Below are 16,147 nucleotides of genomic sequence, written 5' to 3' on the forward strand. Positions count from 1 at the left end.
ACTTTAACCCCAATTTCACCAGTAAAGAAACTGAGGGCATACACCTTAAACATACACAATTTTGATTTGTCAATTACACCTCAATGAAGCCAGAAAAATTATTTTTATATCATTTTGATTATGGAAATAAAATATTTGAATATTAGAAGGGTAAAAAATGAGCCAAAGGGCAGGTAACTTGCCAGGTGTCACACAGCTGTTAAGTGGCAGAACTGAGATTCAAACCAAGTCTGTGTGTATCTCCCGTCAGCCACCAGGAGAGAAAATAACAGAATCCTCATTTTTCTGTTAAGGTTCCTTTGATGAACACAGGGCCCAGACCCAGCCTTGGATTTCTGTCCTACAGCAGCTGGAGCATCCAAATGTCCTCTCGTCTCCATGTAGCTACCCGGAAATCCAGTCTGCTCTGTGCTTACAGACTCCAGCCCCCAGTACAGAAAAGTTTCTATGAGGGGGATCTGTGGGCCACTTCCCGGCATCTGAGGTGGCGTGGTGAGAGTACACCAACAACGTCATGGCTGAGCAGAAAGGGGACGGGCATCACGTGGCTACCTCCATTTCCTGGTCACCTGTCCAGACCAAGGTCACTGGGCTGCTCACCCTGGGTAGACACGGAGCGTGCCGCAGAAATTCCTTTTGCTTACATAACCAGAGAAGCCACCAACCACCTCGGCTCCTGCTCGCACAGGCTGCTAGGACTGCAATCTCTTGCCTGCTGGACTTAGTAGAATTTCTCATTTTAACACTGTCTCCTTTTCAAAACCCTCTTATTCCTCTCACCATGAATCTCAAACTGTGAGACAGTCTATGCATCCACATGTCCCTGAAAATCAGCTTTCTCCCCAAGCGGTGGCTGTTCTGTGTCCCTCAGAAACCCCTGACCAAGCCCAAGGGCAGATTTAAACGAACGAAGGGGACAGGTGTCAAAGAGACCCGTGTCGCTTGCTGCTGCCTCTAGTTAACATAGCACGAGTTCTAAGACATCGAGGACCTACAGGAGGGTAACTCTCAAACAGGACAAATCTCCAGTGGTCAATCTAATAAGTGAAAATGCTTGTTATATAATTTTTTTTAACCAAATAGCCTAGGAAGCCTCAGGCAAAGTGACCGTCACTGGTATGGACAGGTTTTAAATGTTGCAGAGCTTGTAGGAGTAGATACAATTTTATTAAAATGCCTACTAGTCTCCACCCTCCTGCAGAGTGAGATGGACAATGTTCAATTTTCCATGCAGGGCACACGGTGGGGGAAGATGGAAGGTCGTCAGAAGAGCCTTCAGTTTACAAAAAGCACAAAAGGGAGGGTCATCCCAAATGTTCAGAAATAACAAGATGCTTTAGCCACTCAAATATCAAGTTACAAAGGACGAGTTGCTTAAATTGGCTACATAAATGCAACAACCGGCAGGGCTACCTCTGCGCCTCATGCAGAAGGACGGCTGAGTCTGAGTTGCCTGTCAGCACGCACCTGGCTCGGGGCAGGAAGACAGTCCGAGCAGACAGACAAGGGGCAGGCAGAGAAGTGAGAACCTTTCATGGGTGCACAGAAAGAACCAATTCTAAGAGATGCCACAAAGAAATGGAAAAGCTGGAAAGATTTACAATTACAATTTATATTTTTAGAGTTCATTTGAAGAAGGGAAGATGCCTAAAATCTTCTTTTGGGACTAGACAATAAATGTACATAAAACAAAATTCAAAAGGTATAAAAGGGTATTTGGTTAAAAAGTCCACTGTCCTCCAGCACCAGGCTACTCCCCTGGAGGCAACCACATTGGTTTTCCTGTGCATCCTTCCAGAGACATTCTGTGTCAGACATTCTATGTCAGGTTCTGAGTGTGATTCACACACAACGGTGGGCCACAGCCGGCTTACATGGGCTTGCACGGATCATGTCTCTCCCCAACTCCACTACTAGTGGAGTCAAGCTGATAGCTTGAAACTGGCTGTGGTAGGAGTATTTACACCACAGAAACTGACACTTGTACAAACAGGGCATCTTTCTTCTTTTTGGAGTCAGTACTTCCAAAGCCCTTTCAGGGCAGTCCAGGAGATCAAACTATTTTCACAGTAACACTGAGATGTTATTGCTCCTTTAATCTCACTGGTGTGCAGGAGAGTTTTCCAGAGGCGACATGATATATTAATTTGCAAAAGATTGAATACAGAGGCAGACATAAAAATTCTGCTGTCTTCTATTAAGTCAGATACTAAAGAGATTTGTAAAAAAGTACACAATACCACTCTTTCCACTAAGATTTTTTTTTTGAGAAATAGTTATTTTTCATAAAAAATGCTATTGACATTAACTGTAATGGATTTATTATGGTTATTTTAAAATTAATAAATAAATATTTAAACATTTCTTCTGTTTTAATTTCTAACAGTAAATATAGATAATCCATATAAACAAAAGTTCTTTGGGGTCTTCAATAATTTTTAAGAGTATAAAGGGATCCTGAGACTAAAAGGTTTAAAATCCTTGTCCCTTGCTTTTTTCATTTAATGTATCATGGAAATTTCTGTATCACTTCTTTTTTTAGTTTGAGTTCTCCCAGAAGCAGATTTTGCAACAAGGATTTGGAGGGAACAGTATCTGTGGGAGGAAACAGAGAAGGAGACAGTACGGGGCATGTTAATTGGCTTCCCGAGGGAGAGAGCATCCCCGGCTACAGGCAGTGCTGAGGGCGCTGATGGAGGTGTCCAAGGGGCCGGCGGGAGAGCAGGGCCAAGCCAGGCCCTCTGGGCGAGGTCCCGAGGCAGAAACTTGTGTACCATTCCCTTCCACCTCCTCACCACACTGCCCGGTGCTCTGCACACTCGATGGAGACTCACTCTATGGAAACAATAGGCTACCTGCGTGGAAGGCGCTCTGCTGAGAGCTTTACAGTCCAACCTCACCTAACAATCCTAGGAGGTGGAAGCTCTTGTTAGTCTCATTTTACAAGTGAGGAAACTGAGGCACCGTTTTAGAGCCAGAAGAGACCTCAGAGATCATCTTGTTTTATAGGTATGGGACTCAAGGCTCAGAAAGGTTAGGAACATGCCCTAGATCATACCACTGGGAGCGGCCCCCGGTCTCCCTGCCCTGTGCTTTGGGGGCTCCACGCCCAGCTGTGACAGGAGCTCTTGGTGCTGGTGGGGGGACTGTCTTTCATGCAAGGGATCAACTGGCTGTACAGCTTATTCACAGGGATCGCAACCAACACGGGGGCAGAGATGGGAGGACTGGGAGGATAAGATGGAACCTGGGAACTCTGTTGGAGGGAAGCACGGGTAAACACCCAAGATAAAAGTAACAGGAAGGAAAGAGCAGTCAGAACCCCAAGGTCAGAAGATACTACATTAGGGTTTCTATAACAACCATAACTCACACCGAGTAAACAGGCTGCAGGCCACAGCTGTGCGGACGACCACCCATGCTCACAATTTTGTGATCTGGACACGAATAATTTTAAACTCTAACATATACCTACAGGACTTTTTTCCTTTGGGGGAAAAATAATGTCAATCGAAGCAAATTCTGGGGGAAAAAAATCTACTTAGGGAATGACTTCGTCAATGTTTAAACGGGCATATCTTGATTTTCCTCATCTTTCAGCTTCTAAAGACCTATAACCAAATCTTTCTGTCAGTTACAGAGCCTCCCGCACTTGAAAATTATGATCTGGAGTCACAGCAATGAGCAAAGGCCAGGAGGGCAAAGAACCTGGGCCAGGAGGTCTTTTACTTCCCAGTGATCTTAGGTTAAGCCCAGCACGAAGTCTAGGGTCAGCCGAGGATGGAAATCCTGGTGCAGAGGAAACCCTCCACAACCATTAACCGTTATTAATTACTGATACATTCCATCAAAAAATGCAGAGAAAATGGGAGCGACAACAAAACTAAACGTGACCTGGATTAAGATTGTCTTTGATCACTATTATTATTTCCACCACGCAAAGTTAGGAAGTCAACTTCTATACATTTTCTAAACACACAACTTCAAAACTTCTATTGACAGAAAGACCTGAGCATTCAATTATGTGTAAAGATTCAAAATCAACTGTTCATTATAGGGCTACCCAGTCAATAACAACACACTTCGAAGTTCAGTGGGGATATCTCAACTATGTAATTAAAACATACCATAAAGCAGCTGGAAGGAAATATGCCAAAATGTTAATTACCTCCAATTAAGAGGATTATGGATGATTTTTTTAATATATTCCCTGACTTTCCAAATATTCTACAATGAGCATGCAATTCTTTGATAATGAAAAATAAATTTTTAAAAATGAAAAAATAAGAAGTATCGCAATCTTTACTGCCCAGGCAGGTCATATTCTAAGTTACGTCCACAAATAGCAATAAGCTAAGAATGTAAAATCAAATCATTTAACTTTTAAACATAAAACACTGATACTCTAAGAAACAATGTAACAACTGATACATTAGTGAAGACCTTTTATTTCATAACCGTCCCTGAATTATTGCCTCTGAAGGTGCAGAAAGCTCCTCAGTATGGGGAGAGGAGGAGATCAGAAAAAAGTCTCAACTTACAAACCCATGTGTGAATAACAAGGTGAAAAGATCAGCTTTGAACACTAAGGAAATGGCTTTTACCTGGTGGGTGTATTATACGCTCTATCAATGCATTTGCCTGATACTTGAATTATTTTTCAAAATAATCCAAATTTCATGGGAGGGAAAAAAAAACCCCAGACCAAGTCTTCTGGATCAGGGATCCAAGCAGAACGCTGAGGCAGGTCATTTAGAGGGTTTGTGGCTGGCTGGGGAAACTAATGGACTGGAGAGCAGCTCAGCATTCGCCAGGGCCGAGATGCCCAACCTACTGGGCTTCTGCATCTGGATGACGATGACTGTTACATGGGGTCCTTTCTTCAGGGTTCTCTTGTGTCTGAGCTCCCTGGGAGATGTTCTGACCTGCACTTGGAGCCCTCCTTCTTTCACTCCTTAAAACTGGACCAAACTGGGTACTCAGAGACCTGGGGGCCCTGGCCCAGGACCAAGCAGCAGGAGGCAGTGGGGAGAGAGGGGAGGTGAGGAGGTCTGGGGAGTGGAGGAGGGGCCAGGCCACAGAAAAAGGAAGGAGTGTGGTGAGGTCACTGGTTACAAGGAGTCACGCAAGATTCTGACTTGGGGGAAATTCTCCTGGGTAAGAGCTGGGACGAAAACTGACACAGCAATGTGAGCAAGGGCCACCTGGTGGGTGACTCCTTGGCAAACCCTTTGCCCTCGCAGGATCATTGGTCTCTTTCCTAATGTCCCACGGGTTTCCAAAGGAAAACGTTCTCTGGTGCTGCCCAGAGGGGGCTGTGAGTGACCTGGTGCCTCTCTACCAAGTTCTTTTAAGAGAATCAGCCGCTCCTGAGAGCAGCCAGACCAGGCCTCTGGGAGAGCGGCGTGAGGCTAATCAGAGGCACCAGAGGCTTGCGGCTGGCCCGAGTCACACAGGCCCAGAAATGGGAAGTACTTGGGCTTCCTGAAACCTCGAGGTTCAAAACCCAGCCAGCTGACTCAGGATTCTGCCCCACTACACTGGAAACGTCCACTGGACTCAGGACTCACCCTCGAGCTGAGGTCCGGGAAGATCTGGCCCCGGCAGCCCTGACCTCAGGCTGCTCAGGGAAAAACACTCCCCATCTCCCAGGTCCTGTCTCCAGATGTAAAGTGAGGCAAACCCTCACCCCTAGAAGGTCTCCGGGAGAACGCGAGCCCCAAAAGAGGAATGTGATTGGAACCCGAGACCATGGGGACGGTGGGGGTGCAGCACTGCCACATGGAAAAGGTAAAGCAGAGAGGATGTGCTCTGAACATTTTAAAGGTGTTATTAATAAAACAAACTCAAGGATTTAAAAAGTTTAACTAAGACCTAACTAAACCATACTTCATCCTTTTCACAACTGTCACACCACATGATCTGACTTTGATATCTCTGTGCCACAGGTCATACTGATATTTAAAAATGAAACATGGAGGGCCTGCCCTGCGGCTTAGTGGTTAAGTGCCCCACGCACTCCGCTGCTGGCGGCCCGGGTTCAGATCCCGGGCGCGCACTGACGCACTGCTTCTCCAGCCATGCTGAGGCCGCGTCCCACATACAGCAACTAGAAGGATGTGCAGCTATGACATACAACTATCTACTGGGGATTTGGGGGAAAAAATAAATAAATAAAATTTGAAAAAAAAAAAAAAGAAACATGGAGGGGCCGGCCCAGTGGTGTAGTGGTTAAGTTTGCGTGTTCTGCTTTGGTGGCCCGGGGTTCACAGGTTCGAATCCTGGGTGTGAACCGACACACTGCTCATCAAGCCACGCTGTGGCGGTGTCCCACATACAAAATAGAGGAAGATGGGCACAGATGTTAGCTCAAGGCCAATCTTCCTCACCAAAAAAAAACAAAAGCAAAGAAACATAGAGAAGTAGGACAGCCACTAGCATCCACGTAGTGCTGGCTCCACAGGCTGAGTGCTGTGCATGTTAATCCAGGCAACCCTCACATGAGCACTCTAATTTTGCAGGCAGAGAACTGAGCAAGATGGGGGTGGGGGGGTGCTGCTACAGAGAGCAGGGAGAGGGAAAGCAGTGCAGTGGACCAGGGGGTGATGGCCTCATTCCAGGCTTCCGAGAAGAGCTGGGACCCAGGAATGGGGCATGACCATCCCTGGCTTTGTTTTCTCCCTTCCCGCCGAGCACCCACTTGTGGGCTGGGCTTGGATGGAGGAGCAAGTCAACAGCCAGATGGACCCTCCGGCCACCAAGGTAGGGACAAGTGCCGTTGATGTCAAAGAAAACGGAATTCCCTGCTAAACTTTTTTTTTTTTTTTTGTGAGGAAGATCAGCTCTGAGCTAACATCTGTGCTAATCTTCCACTTTTTGCTGAGGAAGACCGGCTCTGAGCTAACATCTATGGCCAATCCTCCTCCTTTTTTTCTCTTTCTCCCCAAAGCCCCAGTAGATAGTTGTATGTCATAGCTGCACATCCTTCTAGTTGCTGTACGTGGGACGCGGCCTCAGCATGGCCGGAGAAGCGGTGCATCGGTGCACGCCCGGGATCCGAACCCGGGCCGCCAGTAGCGGAGCGCACGCACTTAACCGCTAAGCCACGGGGCCGGCCCCCCAGCTAAACTTTAGGGTCAGCTCGAACTAGGTTAAAATCCGGCTCCATGTATGTTTAGCTTCTAACACCGGGCAACGTGCTTACGCACCCAAGGCTTGGTGATTCTGTAAAATGGACCCAAACACACTACCTCCGCTTAGGAGATTTTGTGAAAACTACAAAGGAGAAAGCGCCTGGCATACAGCACTCAGTAAATGTTACCTATTATAAAGCCCCTTTTAAAAATAGATTCTTAAAGCACGTGTTAATAGTGAATATTTTAAAGAGCTGCAAAATTAGATTAAATAGCTAAAAGCTTTGAAAAAGTTTTGTAACTTTTCTTTTAAATGAAAGAAACAAACTGGAAGGGGGTGAGAGCACATAAAATGCTCTCCCTTAGGACAGGAAAAATGTTCCCATGCCACCCGATCTTCGGGGCCCGGCTGGGAGAGCGGGGCTCTCGGAACCCGGCCCTCTTGGCAGTGGCCTCCTGCCCATGGGACTTGCAGGACATGTTTGCAATTTGTTTTTATTTTTAGACACATCTGCAAACGCAGTTTGAAAAGTACCAGTCCTCACAAAACCAGGGCAATTTTCCCCTGAGTTTTTCTGAAGCTGTAATTGTCGCTGGCCGCCTTATTTAGGCAGAGCGCAGCCTCGTCTTCCAGTGGGCTGCGAAGGACAACCACACACCCGTGCCTGCCTGCCACCTAGTGCCTTACCCCACGGACGCTGCATCTTTTGAATGTGACTAGACGTGATGTCTCCCTCAGCTAAGGGGTTCTACTTATTAAGCTCTCCCTGGCCTCATGAAGGGCGACCTCCTTAGACATTAATAGCAGGAGGTGCCCAACTCAGCTTATAACTCTAACCCTGGCATCCCGAAGCTGGGGCTCAAGGAGGAAAGGAGGGCCAGCACATCCCAGTAGCTACCCATGTGACTGACTCGACAATGGTGACTAATTTTCCTCGGAGATAGAAGCTGAGTTTCCTCTGCAGTTCCCACTTTTTCAAGCGTGGTGTCTTGTGACCACATGAGCTAATGAGAGAGTTGGGGCATAGCCTGGTGTAAGCTATCCCCCACCCACACAAGCCTCCATCCTCTGATTTATTAGCTCCATGCTCAAAGAAAAGACCAGTAAGTGATTTATTCAACTGAGCTATCAATGCCCTTATAGCTACTGATGCCACTGTGTTTCACTGGCCAGTGACCACTGAAAAATCACACAAGAGAGAAGAGGAGAGGTGGCCGTTGGTAGAGAACAAGAAACCAAGAGGGCTGACTCTAAATAGATGTGTTTCAAGTGGGATTAACAATGGAGGAAGGGCATGTTCCCAGGTGAGCTGCAGAGAAAAACCCGGCTCTAAAACAAGTTTGTAAAAAGTCAGCGACTAAGAGCGACTAACTAGTTTCATCATTCAGCAACTAACAGGCCACTCCAAGTGAAACAGCACCACCCCTCTTTGACACACCGAGGGCCCGATGCCAGCATGGAGAGCCCTTAGCTTGGCATGTGCGGGTCATGTGTGACAGCTAGTTCCAGAAACCACAAGAGCTCTGGGCTGAAACAATGATGTTGCAAGAGATACCGAAGCGTCAGAAGAGAGAGAAGAACAAGTGTCCAATCTGGAGGGGAAAAGAGCAAGAGCACGGGGATGCTCACAAAGCACATAAAATATTCATTTTTTTTTTGTCGTGTGTGCTTTTTTTGAACTTTGAGTTTTAATTTTTAAAATTATCATATACTAAAATTTACTCTCTGGGGGGAGGGGTGTACAGTTCTCTGAAAGATAACACAAGCAGACAGCCCTGTAACCACCATCAAGAGGAGGATACCAAGGGGCCGGCCCGGTGGCACAGCAGTTAAGTTCGTGTGCTCCACTTCAGTGGCCCCAGGTTCGCAGGTTCGGATCCTGGGCGTGGACCAATGCACCGCTTAAGTCATGCTGTGGCGGCGTCCCATACAAAGTAGAGGAAGATGGGCACGGATGTTAGCCCAGGGCCAATCTTCCTCAGCAAAAAGAGGAGGATTGGCAAGAGATGCTAGCTCAAGGCTAATCTTCTTCACAGAAAAAAAAACAGGAGGATACCAAAAAGTTCCATCACCCTAAGATTAATTCTGCAAAAAATTCCCCAAACTTACTTTAGCCAATAATGGGCACAATGAATAATAATGATAGCAACCATAATTCACCACTTATCATCAAAATTAAGTGCCAGGAAAAAAAGCCACACCCAACCTCCCAGACACTAACACCCAATTATTTTTGCTGGTTGGCTAGTAACCTTCACGTGTTCCTGTATTATAAAACTGGAGGTATTTAAAAGTCACAGCCCCAAATTTTTCATCATGGTGTCAATACAATTCATAAAAGCCCGTTTCTTTCCTCATTGCTTCTGGGGCTTTCTAGACAGCTCTAAAAAGTGGCAGGCAGGACATTCCTGCAGGAGATTAAATTTTTACCAGAATCATATCTCTGTCAGGGTTAACTCCAATTCTTCTCTTCCTAAACATAAGACATTCTGCTATTCCTTTGCTCCTGTAAGAAATGCTTAGGAACTTAGAAGTAACCAAAAGGAAAAGTGTGAAAAAAATGTTGCAATGTGGTTCCGTCTGACAGATTATTGCGATGCTGACTATCTCGGTTACTAGGTCCTAACCGGGCCCTCTTCTTGCCATAACTAGTGCTTTGTGTATGGTGGGGAAAGAGAAGGACATAAAATTTTTCTTTTATATTACTTTCACAAGGAGACGGCGTCTCTGGTAAAACCCACCCTCAGTGGCATTTTGACAGATTTTAAAGGCTCTGGTTGTACCCGTGAATTTCATTTCAAGGGCCATGCACACACCAGCTAACCCACTAGTAGGAACAGGCTGCACTGACCCCACCTTTCTTCTGGAATCCAAGAGGCTCTCCATTCATTTAGTAAATATTTATTGAGCACCTACTAAGTTATCAGACACTGGGGTCGTAGCCGGGGATGTAAAACTGTAAAGAAGATACAAAATCTTGCGTAAATCTCAGCAGTGAGGGTGAGGGAAGCTGACAGGGTCCTGTGTGGTGACATGAAACGGGAAACTAGGGATGGGTGGTTAAACAAAAAACAGAAAACTGAGGGGGTGGGGGTTAGGAGTGTGGATAACAAAAGGATCTCCTCCATCTCTCTCATTTACATACCAAGCTAGCCCGGGAGCTCACTTCGTAGCCTCAGTCTCCTGCAGCGGTAGCTTGCTGGCACTCTACGCGTTGCCCTTATCACGTTAAACATTCAAAAGTTACTTTAAGAAGGTGAAGTTGAAAATTTTCCGCCTCTGAAGTGCTAGCCCTATTCCGCGCACCCTTTTTAGGTTAGGTTAGCTTTTGCGTGTAAAATCCTTCCAGACAGACCACCGAGCATTCAAACTCGTTTAACTCTGTAAAAACACCTTGTAAAAAATATATATGCATCGGCACACAAGGCCCTCCCGAGTGCTGCGGCACGACGCGCCGGTAAGGCGAGGGCAAGCTCTGCCCTCGTTTCCTCGTGGGAAACCACGTTTGAAATAAAGAGGGGAAGGGGGCAGTCACGAGGGGCGGCGAGCGCCCCGGGCCCCGGCCCCGCGGCCGGCCGGGAAGGCCTCGCGCCAGCCGGGGTGCACACCCAAGGCGCCGGGCCCGCCTCCAGCTCCCGGGCAGCGGGAACCGCGAACCGCGCCGTGGACGGCGGGGAGGGAGCGCTGCGCCCCCTGGCGGCGGGGTCCGTCCCTGTCTGCTCCCGGCCGCCGCCGCCGCCGCCGCCGCCGCGGGCCTGCCTCGCTCCATTTGCAGACTCGGGAGGCAGCGTCCTCCGAGCGGCGGCTCCTCGGGCCGCCCGCTCCCCGCTCGGCATCTCGCTCCAGTCCCCGCCCCCTGCTCCTGCCCTGACACCCCCTGCTACACGCCGAGCCGTCCCCAACGCAGCCCGGCCGAGCGCGAGCGCCGAGCCCACCGCCGGCTCCGCAGAGCCTTCCGCCAGCCCCGGCCGCTCCATCGCGGCGCCCGGCGGGGGTGCGGGGTCGGCGCGCGGCGCGAGTGGGGCGGGCGGCGGCGCGGACCGTTCCACTCTGCGTCCCCCCCCGCCCCCGCGCGGCGCGCGTGCTCCCCGGAACGCCATGGAGCCGCCGCGCTCGGAGCGGGCACAAAGGGGCGCGCGGCACAATGGGCGCGGCGAGCCCGTGGGCGCCGGGCGCCCGCTCCGGCGGCTCGGCCCCGCGCGGGGGTGGGCGCTCCTCCCGGCGGGCGCGCTCTGGGCAGCCCCCCTTCGCGTCCCCTCCCCTGCTCCCGCCCCCACCCCGGCATGGATGTTGCAGCCACTCTCCCGTCCGGCCGCCCCGGAGCCGCCGGCTTGATCCGCCCCGCACTTACCTGGGACACGAGTTCTGTACTTTGCCGAGCGGGCCCGCGCCGAGTTTGGGCGCCACGTGGGGGGGCGGGGGAGCGCGAGGCCGGGGAGTGGGGGCCGCGCGCGGAGGGCCTGGCGGGGCGGCCCGGGGAGTTGCTGGGGGCGGCGGGCGGGCGCCGTGTATTTTCCCCTCTCTTTGTGTGTGTCCGTGCGCTGCGCTCTCGCGTGACGTGACGGGACTCCGTGTGTCATTTCCGCACAAGGACACAGGAGCCCCCGCTGCAGTGGAACCACAACCCCTCCGCCCCCACCCCCGGCCCGCCCCTCCCCCTCAGCGGGGCACACGCGGGACCGGCGGCGGCGCTCGGGCGTGAACGGCCGCGGCGGGGAGCTGGGGCGCGCTCTCCGGGGCCCCGGGCGGCCCGGCGCGCTCGGCAGGCGCCGCGCAGCTCCACGTGGGCCCGCGCCGGCTGCCCGGGGTGGGGGCGGCGGCCGCGCACCCACGGCGCGGCGCGCAGCGCCGGCTCCCAGTGTCCAGTGCACGCCGTGTGTCCTCCCCCCGCGAGTTGTTTCCCTAAAACGTGGTTTCTCAGACCGGAGGAGTTTGACCTGAAAAGCCTCTTTTTCTACTTTTTTTCCTCCGCGGGACGGCACTGTGCGGGGCGTCTCCTCCTCTGGCGCCCGCGCCTCTCCCGCATTTTTGGCATCTTGGCCGGCCCCCGGCCCCGGGCGGGTGTTCCCGCGCCGCGCTCGGCACAAAGACATCGGGGCGCAGGGACCCGGGTGGCCCCGCGGCACCGGCATGGAGTCTGGCGGGCCGCGGGAGAGCGACCCCGGCGCTGGGAAACGCTGGCTCTGGCCACTCCCCCAGCACGGTGGCCGCCCTGTGTTGTAAGCCTGAGAGCTAAAAATCTGCCTTCTACTTGTAACCCGAAGTTTTGAGGTTTGAGGCTGCAGAGCGAGGATTCAGAAGTGCGCGCGCTCACAGACCCACATGCCACAGACCAACCCACGGGATATCTGCGCCGAGCGCTTAAAATAGAAAAACACGAGTCACCAGCTCAAAGGCTGATTCTTTCTACTCCTGACTCCCAGACTGGAGATTCCAAGTTGATAAATACGAACCCCCCCCCCCCCGGGGATTTTTTTCAAGTCTCAGTGACATGAAGGGGTGTGGTGTTTGTGAGAGTCAGGGAAGCTCAATCCAACAGTTAAGCCACGTCTATATTTTGGGCAAACAATGAAAATGTAAATTTAAAAAAATCCTTTAACTTGCCGATCGAAGAAAATATAAAAAGAAAAATGCAAATGAGCCCATCTGCTGCTCACAGCTGACTGGCTGCAAGAGGGGACCATGTGGCCCAGCCCTGCGCGGTCAGTGAATAGGTAGAATAGATTTTAAAAGAAGGCATATGCTAGCTCCTTGCTGCCCAGTCGCGGGGAGGGTTTGAATTAACGTATAGTTTTGGGTTACCGTATCCTCCAGACCACTCCAGTTGGGAATTTAGTAATTATGCAAGTGCCTCCCCTTCGGGGCTAAAATCAAAAGGCACAAGGTTATCTAAGACTTTTGAGGAACTACGCGGAACATTCTCGAATTGTATTTGGATAGCCCATTTGAGAAGTCAGTACTAATTGCTATGCAAAATTAGCAAGCAGCCGGGAGAACCGAGCCCTGCATCCAGAGGGTGTGCTTTTATAAAAGAATCCATACGTGCTCAGTGTCATTCAAAACAGGATGATGAAAAGAATGGGGCCAAGATAGCAGCCCTTCAAATTCAAAAGACTAGAGTCGCCCTATGTACATTTAAAATAGGGTGGAGGGAGGAAGGGAGGGGGGACGCTTGGAGGAGAATGGTTAATTTATACATTCCCAGAAGACAGAATGGAGGCACTTCGATTTCTGCCGGAAACTTGACTTTTACACTCGCACGTTAAATAACACGTAGGATACAGAACATCGCTTGACTTAGTTAACAGATACAGCAGTTTTAGTCTCACCTTCAATTTAATGTGACAGTTATAATCAGAATCTAAAAAGTGTAAGTTGCACATCATTAGTTCAGTTTTCTAGGAGTTCCCAGAAGAAGAGTTAGGAAGAGTTGAGAGTGGCATTTAAGCTCACTTTGTTAATGTAATGTAATGTAAATGTAAAGTGACCTTGCTACATTTTTACAGAGGGGAGTAGATAAAATGTGTGTTGTGAAGGGATATATCTTTTGCCAATCGTTCACAGTAACAACTCAGGTATGTAAGGAGAAACTAAATAATAAAACAATAGAAGTAAAATAATAGAAATTAATATTTCTTTTTCCACATTGTTTGAAGCCAAAGATTTTGTCAAATACAATAATGTTATTAATAAATAGCATCTTAGGCAAGCAGTGTGCTTAACTGACATAGCTGACTTTTCAAAATGTATCTCTTAGGAAAGTACAAAGTGACCTTGAGTATTATGGTAAATTATGTATCTTAATTTGCATAACTGGATCAATCTACTTAACAAAGTAAGCTGTTTGTTCCAAATAAGTTATTAACAGATAGAAGTAGAAGTCGTTGCTATCTAGGAAAGGAGACTACCTACCTTCAGATGGTTTTTGTATATTTACATGTTTCTTTTTCTTTTTCTTTTTTTTAAATAAGGAGGAAGGGAAAATAGAACATAAAGGTGAAAACACTACACTGGAATAGTTGTATTCCTGTTGTATTTTGGAGGCGTTAAAAACAATAGTTCTGGAAGTGCTATTGGATAAAAGTAACGCCTTCTGAAAAATATATGAATGAACATGAAGTGAGATGGGGAGAGGAAAGGGGTATAAAAAACACAATTCCCACCCAACACAGCCCTGAGGTCGGTAGGAGTGACTGTTCACGGTTCATAAGGTGTATAAAGACCTGAAAAAAATAACCTGAGTTTTAGAAGTCTGCTTGATTGGAAATTTCTTAATTAGAAATGCATTTTTCAAGATTTCAAATTAGAGCTGCTGCAACTGATCTAATGAACTCATTTCCAATTTCACCTGAGTAAAATGCAGCAGGGGGGAAATTGGCTACTTGGCCATACAAAGAACTCACATAAAACACTAACGGTAAAAACTCAAATGGAAAATTACGTGGCATTTAATAAGGAGTGGGATATATATAATGTAAATATATATAAGAGTGGCAGACAGACAGACATTAGGTTTCAGATATCTTTTAACTGTTGCTCTAAAGGTTTTTATCATCACTAAAATATATTTATAGTTGCCAAGACAATATTTAGTAGGGCTTTTTTTCTTTTTCAGTAGTTAAGTCTTAAAACAAGGCAACAGATTCCACTGTTACTTGTGAGACATTTCCACTTTATTTCTTGCCTGCTGGGTGTATAATTTTGCCAAGTCTTCAACTTCAAACAGAAGTAGCTGGCAGATCCAGATTCCGTGAATACTCACAACAGAAAAGTCAGAGGGAAAAAGAGCAGGGGCGGGGAAGCATGCATTAACTTTATTAAACAGAACCTAAGGAAAGACGTACCTTGCTAAATAACTTGCAAAACTGACTTGGTTGGGAAGTTGGGCTCAGGGAGTTGAGTTTAACCCCTTGTGTGCTAGGGTGGGGGACTACCTTTAGTGGGATCGGGAGCAGGTAAATGACACATCATGACCCAATGTGGAAAAAAAATGAGGTTTTGAATGAAAAGCTGCAGAGAATTTGTGCTGGGCAGTTTTCCTGATGTGTAGAACTATTTAATAATTTATAGCAGCTTGAGATTTTAAGCACCCAACACAGCCATTAGGATCTGGTTTTAGTTGAATTCTGGCTTGCACAATAGGATTCTGCAAAAAGAAATATTCGAGAGAGTGAAAGCTGCGGCAATCTCACTCACAGTTTCAAGCCCTTGAGAAAACAAATGCCAGATTGCCAGATCGGACTCTAGCTCGTTCTGCGCCCAGAGTGCTGGCTGGAGGTGCTGCAGCCACCAGGGCCCAGACAGCCAGAGGGGTGCCCACGGGCCTGCAGTCAGCAGTCCCCACACGGATCATGCAGCTGCAGGGACAGGCAGGAAGCAGGGAGCAGGAGGAGGCTCGTTTCCCAGCCAATCAGAGCCCATTAAAAAAGAAGAAAAAGGAGACATATACTGCTCTAGGAACTGGCTGATTTTTAAGAAATTATTTCATGCTGTAGACCAAAAGATTCTCTAAACGAAATGGTATACATACATACATGTACTCTTTTAGTCTTATTTGACTTGCCTAAAATCTTTGTAAAATGAAACCCCTCATAGAAATGAACTCGAGATCCAGTGATTCCACTCCTAGGAACCCATCGCAGAGTAACACTCAACCAAGGCTCCATCTACAAGGTGTTCACTGCAAGAGCATTCGTGAGAGCAAAAAAATTGGAGAGAATGTGGAAACTAGTTAAATGAATGACATGTGCTATGGCATACTATGTAGGCTTTAGGAAGAGAGAAGGTGCTCTTTTTTATGGATAAGGAAGAATGTCTATGACATATTATTGAGTAAAAGAAAATTGCAGATCTATATATAGTGTAATCCCATTTTTGTAAAAAAAGAAAAGCCTGCGGGGCTGGCCCCATGGCCTACTGGTTAAGTTTGGTGTGCTTCACTTCAGCGGCCCAGGTTTGGTTCCCCGGGAGCAGACCCACACCACTTGTCAGCAGCCATGCTGTGGCAGCGACC

General features: G+C 48.3%; 1 protein-coding gene across 1 annotated transcript in view; it reads right to left on the reverse strand.

Moving 5' to 3' along the window:
- The window catches only part of BEND3 (BEN domain containing 3), a 33,987-nt gene extending 22,296 nt beyond the window's left edge, over positions 1-11,691 (reverse strand). Inside the window, exon 1 of the mRNA XM_087443951.1 lies at positions 11,486-11,691. The gene's annotated coding sequence lies outside the window, so the exon portion shown is untranslated. The remainder of the gene's footprint in view (positions 1-11,485) is intronic.
- Between the last annotated feature and the right edge of the window lie 4,456 nt (positions 11,692-16,147).

This window comes from Ceratotherium simum, chromosome 19 (genome assembly GCF_057802395.1).
Source record: "Ceratotherium simum simum isolate JZ-2026a chromosome 19, ASM5780239v1, whole genome shotgun sequence".
NCBI classification, from domain to species: Eukaryota; Metazoa; Chordata; class Mammalia; order Perissodactyla; family Rhinocerotidae; genus Ceratotherium; species Ceratotherium simum.